The sequence below is a fragment of the Pteropus vampyrus genome, unplaced genomic scaffold, assembly GCF_000151845.1.
Source record: "Pteropus vampyrus isolate Shadow unplaced genomic scaffold, Pvam_2.0 Scaffold95, whole genome shotgun sequence".
NCBI lineage: Eukaryota > Metazoa > Chordata > Mammalia > Chiroptera > Pteropodidae > Pteropus > Pteropus vampyrus.
This window is the reverse complement of record NW_011888876.1, coordinates 3,566,058-3,572,057: the sequence shown is the minus strand read 5'-3', so window position 1 is coordinate 3,572,057 and position 6,000 is coordinate 3,566,058. Positions and strand designations below refer to the sequence as shown.

Genomic DNA, 6,000 nt, shown 5'->3' with positions numbered 1-6,000 from the left:
AAGCAAGGAGTCCAGCAAGGGGGCAAGTAATAATGACATATGGAAGAGCAGGGCAAATCATGGAGAGCCTTGCAGGAGGCTCCAAGGATGCTGCTTTTACTCCAAGGACTGTAGTAAAGCAGTAATGATTTAACTCACATTTTAAAAGGATCTCTCTGGCTGCTATGCTAAGGACTGAGTAAAGGAATGGATGAACTAATCGCACTTTAAAAAAAAATAATAATCTATTTATACATTGGTTTTTCTCTTCTAAACTGTAAGCACCTTAAGGACAGTGATTATCTTATTCATCACTGTGCTGCCAGTTTGAGTTTGTAGCAGAATGTGGCTGGCATCCAATAAGAACTCAGTGTGGAATGAATAAACAAATGAATCTTGGTCCCAAAGGGTTGCACCATGATTTAAAAAAAATAAAAAGGCCCCTTTATCTATGGTGCTGGTTCAATACATAGTTCTCCCTCTACAGTCTAAGATTGATTTTCCTTTGATTGTCTCCTCGATGTCTGAGGTTTCTTCAACAAGAAGAATGGAATTATGTTCCTACTTACCTGGCTCTCAGGTTAACCACATCATCAGTTAAAGGAAGCAACAAAGTTTACTGCAGCCACCACTCAGGAAACCTGAATTTCAATTCCCTAATTACCAGGGACCTAATTACGTGGTCTTAGACAAGTCACTTCTTCAAATGTGTTTTACACATCAGTCCGTTTCTGCATCTGTTAAATGAGGAGGATGAACTATAAGGGGGTCTTTTCAGCTCTCAAGTTCTATTCTAATCACATATGAGGAAGAGGATGTGACCAGTTTACCCTAGAGTCCAAATAAAAAGTTGTGTGTGTTTTGTGTCATATGCTTTTCCCTCAAAGGTCTGAAGAATTCCATTGCATGATGTCAGGTTACTTATTGTCTTTAGCTACTTTAGGAAGTAGCTATGAGATAGATGCCTTGAAGAGAGTCAGGTGCCCCTGATTGTGTTTTCTCAGCAGTAAAATGTCTACATCCGTGTCTTAGACACTTCATAGAGATACTTAAAGAATACTTACAAAAAGTAAAAAAGTACTACACGAACCCAAGATGCAATATTATTGACTATTCTTGTTCTAGCTATATCATTTTGCAGGGAAAATAAATAAGTTGTCATTCAACTCCTCATGAACAGAGGATAGCGATGAGATCATCTAAACTAGCAGATAATCCCCAAACTATTTTTATGTGACTTTGAAAGGTGCTTCGTACTTTCATTTGAATGGAGCTTTCATAATCTTGAGAAATGGTAACTGCTACTATTGTTATTAACAAAACTGCACTAACTTTGCCAGGTATTTTTTTTATAACCTTCTAGACTACCTTTTAAAAAAGAAACCATCAAACATGAGGACAGGGCAGCAAAACTGGCTTCATTCGGCCTATAATGTTATAAAGTTAGGGTGGGAATGTTCCACAAAATATAATTTAATTAGAATAATTGAATATCTGAATTCCAGGTTATTTATTTAGCAAGCACTTATGTCATTTATGAAACCATGAAGTAGATTCTATCATTATTCATGTTTTACAAATCAGTCAACTGAGACAGACTTACCCAAGGCCACTTCACTAGTAAGAGGTGGTGGAGCCAGGAGAAAACCTAGGCAGCCTGGCTCCAGAATCCCTGCTCCGAACGATTACATTATGCTGCCTCAAATTTCCAGTTTGTCTATTTTATCACATTCTTCTTAATCTATTTCTCTCACTAGTCTAGATGTCGGTATAAATAGACTTACCTAACTCATTCGAAGCATCAATACCTACTACATGCTGGGAGTTAGCAGTATAAAGTAAAGAGTCACAGTCCCTATCCCAAGCTTACGGTCAAGCCAGGGGGAAAAGACGAGTATGTAAATGGTCACTATAAAGAATGAGAGCAGTGCTAGAGGATTCTAAAAGAAAGTACTAGGGAAACATGAAAGGGAAATCTTTAAATGAAACTGGATACCCAGACTGATAGGGCAAAATTCTTAATCCTTTTAGTTAAGTCTTTCCTTTCCTCCTTTCTTGGGAGAAAGACCCTCTCCCTCAAACTCAGATAATTATCTTGAAACTAGTGACTCAAGTCCTCTGGCTACTGATAAGGATCACTGAAACTCAGCATTCTCCTTGGCCCATCATAAGGCAGGAATGGATTTAGGCCAAACAGAGAGGGGACCTTTAACCCAAGTTTTTTCTTTCTTTAACGAAATATATTAACCAAGCCTGTTTTCCTTCACCCGCTTGAAAGGACATAACTGGATATGTGATTCAAGTAACGAGTTTGTATCCTCATTTTTCCTTGTCTAGGGACTGAGGCGGCACTTCGGCAGGAAATTCAACACCCCGTCCTGACTGAGGCAGACAGGGAAAGAGCTCCATGAAAAACCCAACAGGCAGGGACTACCAACCTCCTCAGCAGGAAACAGGTGCAGAAGAAAAGACCTCCCATCCTTCGACATCCATATTAATGAAAAGGGGGTTCATGGCTCTTAGAAAACAGGCAGGAAAGTTAGATAGGGGATTTCAGGTTGCCTGCAAAGACACTGAGGTCATCCTATTCTAGAAAGGGTCTGCCCTAGTCCACCCACAATTAAGCAAGCCAGAAGGCATTTTTGGGCTCAAAGTAACTCAAACAAGGAAACAAGCAGACAACTGGGTACTAGTCTTAGCCAGTCACTGGCGCCTGCCCAATAAAGACCCCAACGACCTTCAATTCACCTGAGCCTCATTATACCATCATTATAATATGATACATACACCTCGAAGTTTATTAATATCATAACCGACTGAATTCTGGCAACAAACATGCTCAGAAAGCAATGAGTCACTGAGTCCTGCCAATCTTAGCTGTCAATCAAGAAAGCCCACCCCTCTGAGAAAAGTAACCATCCACAGCAAACAGGGATGAAAACCCCAAAGACTGTTATTGTGCCTTTGAGCCCTTTGAACCACTCTTCTCTAGTTCTGCCCGCTTCCACGTCTGGAAGTGCACTGCTGCTTTACTTTCTCCTCTAATAAAGCTATTCTTTTCTGCTGTATTTTGGTGTCTTGCTCAATTTTCTGTTCAAAACATCAAGAACCTGGACAATGCATCGAGAGGAACCCCACTCTCCGCTAACAAGACTAGGCTTCACAGACATGACTAAAATCAAGATAACAGAAGTGATTACTTCCCACTTAGTCACTTCGAGAATAGTGGAAAAACAAGAGCTGGCAATTTAATCATCTATAATGCTGGCTCCTTGATCAAAAATGTTTAAAAGAATATTTGCTCTGGGTCTGTCCTATGGACTGCAGATTGACATCAGGCTGTCACAGAAGGTGGGAGAGGAAAACTAACCTTTGGGGTGGGGGAAGTGCAGGGAATCGAGGAGCTTGGGAAAGGGTAGGTAGGAGAGACCAAGAGCAAGCAATCAAGCATCACACTGCCTGGTTCAAATCTGGACTCAGCTGCTCACTCACTCTCTGTGGGATCTGGGGAAAGTAATTTCTGTGCCTCCTTGTCCTCATCTGTAAACATGAGTAGTTTTGGTGTCTACCTTATAGGAATGGGGTGAGGACTGGATGGATTCATATATGTTATGCATGTATAACGGTGCCTAGCCCATCCTGGCCCATGGTTAGCACTATGTAAATGTTTATAATTATTGTTATTGCTATTATTCCCTGGTCTAAGACGAATCTTCAAAGATGAAAAGCCGCAGTTAGGAGAAGAGTCAAAGAGACAAACCCGTCTCTCCCAAATAGAGACAGCATGAGACAAGGCACTAAAACAAGAAACAGCAGAACAAGTATTTGGTAACTAAAACTACATGGAGTTCAAAGCTGCTGATTAGCATTTCGGAGAGACTGCTCTGGCAGTTGCACAGAAGATTAATCTGATGCACAAGACACAAGATTAGTTATGAAGCTGTGACAACTTAGGGAAGGGATGATGAAATCTGAAATAAGGCAGTGAAAGATGGTTCTATGAATTTAAGAAACAGTTAAAAATTTAGGACATAAAATTGGTAGAAATTGGTGACTGAGTGAATGGAGAAGGTTAAGTGGAAGGTTAAGCATAATAGAGCCAACAAATGAAACTGTGAACTCAAAAGTAGGAACAGTTTAACAGGCAGAGGGGAAATGAAGAATTATGTTTCAATGAGCTTGAGATGTCCGTGGATTACCCAAGCAGAGAGCCATCATGATGCGAACCTGAGAGCCCAGGAAAAGCTCTGAGCACACTTTGGAAGACAACAGCACATGAGCGACACGTGAAGGATATGCAAAACTGAAGCCTAGGAAGAAGGTTTGCGCAAACTTGGAAGACATCAACATATAAATGACAGACGGCACCATGGATGCGAATGAACTTACCAGGGAGAATATGTAAGAAAAGAACAATACCTAGGGACAAAACTCAAGGAACAGCAATAGTTAAAGGATGAGCCGAGGAAAAAAACAACCCAGAAGTTGTGAAAAACAAGTCGATCCCCCAAATTCTAAAGCTAGGATCTATTCTGTGAAATTTCATACATTTCTAAGCAGTTACTTTCTTCACTGGCTTTCCCCTCTCCCCCCATATCTTAATAAGTTTCAAGTACTGGACCATGAAGTCTTTGAGCGAAAAGGACTAGAAGACTTATTTGATTTCCCGTCACTAACACCCAGGATAAGGCCTGTTACACGTATCTTTGTAGGACAAACCTGGCTGAACAGAGAAAACCGAAAAATTTCTGGTTTATCAAGACAAAGGGCTCATGGAACTCCTGGAACCTGAGGTTGCCTCCAGCTCAGACCAGAGCAACACAGAACCTGAAGAGACCAAAAGCAAAAAGGGGCCGGCGGTCTTTATACACTGCTCGTGGGAATGTAAAACGATGCAGCCACCTCTGAAAAGTTTGGCAATTCCTCAAAAAGGTCAGTGTCACCATCTGACTCAGCAATCCCCTGCAAGGTACATATACCCAACAGAACTGAAAACATGTTCGCACAAAAACCTGTACGAGAATGTTCATAGCAATATTACCCATAATAGCCAAAGAGTGGAAACAACCTTCCATCAACTGATGAATGGATAAATTTATTATTAATACTTAATACTAAACAAAATATGATATTTCCATACAATGGAATACTAATAAAAATATATGAAGTACTGATACATGCTGTGACATAGATGAACTTTGAAAACATACGCTAAATAAAAGAAGCCAGAAACAAAAGGCCACATATTGTGTGATTCCATTTATATGAAAGATTCACAATAGGCAGATCCGTAGAGACAGCAGATTAATGGTTGCCAGGGGCTGGGGGAGGGAGGAATGAGGAGTGACTGTTAATGGGTGTGGGTTTCTTTTGGGTAATGAAGTTTTTTGGTTTTAGATAGTGGTTGGTGATGGTTATACAACTTTGTGAATACAGTATAAACCATTAAACTGTACACTTCGAAAGTGTGAATTTCATGATATATGAATTATATCTCAATTTTTAAAAAGGGAAGTGGACACACAGGAGGGCCCAAATCCATGCTGCATCCTAGGTTCCTTCTAGTTTAGGTGATCCCAACACAAGGATACCAAACAAACCACCTAACTGAACAGGACTGGCGACAGTAACCATAAAAAATTTTTAATAATTTTTAATATGAGTTGATTGCATCAAAGATATGTCAAATTCCTCATGCAAAATGAGAATTTCCGAGCCTTTTCCTTGGGGAAGGGAAGAGAACTTTGATATGTTAGTGACCCTGTGTGGATGTAGCTAATCTACATTTCTAGCTAAGGGACATTCACTCCTCCTGCCGGGAATCCCATCGGAACTTGACTTTGTTGAAGCAGAACTCACGGCTGGAGCAGCTTCCCCTCCAAAGCACCAGACGATGCTTTAATCCAACCTGAGTGGGGGGTAAGAAGCCACAGAGTTAAACACGATGCCTCTGCCAGCTGCCTACTGAGCTACTGGCCCTTGGGAAGTAATTCTCTTCACTTTGGAATAAACGAACGGAAG

General features: G+C 40.6%; 1 protein-coding gene across 7 annotated transcripts in view; it reads right to left on the bottom strand.

The window, feature by feature from the left end:
- The window catches only part of MAPKAP1 (mitogen-activated protein kinase associated protein 1), a 238,846-nt gene that overhangs the window by 191,578 nt on the left and 41,268 nt on the right, over window positions 1-6,000 (bottom strand). The gene's annotated exons all lie outside the window — the stretch shown is intronic.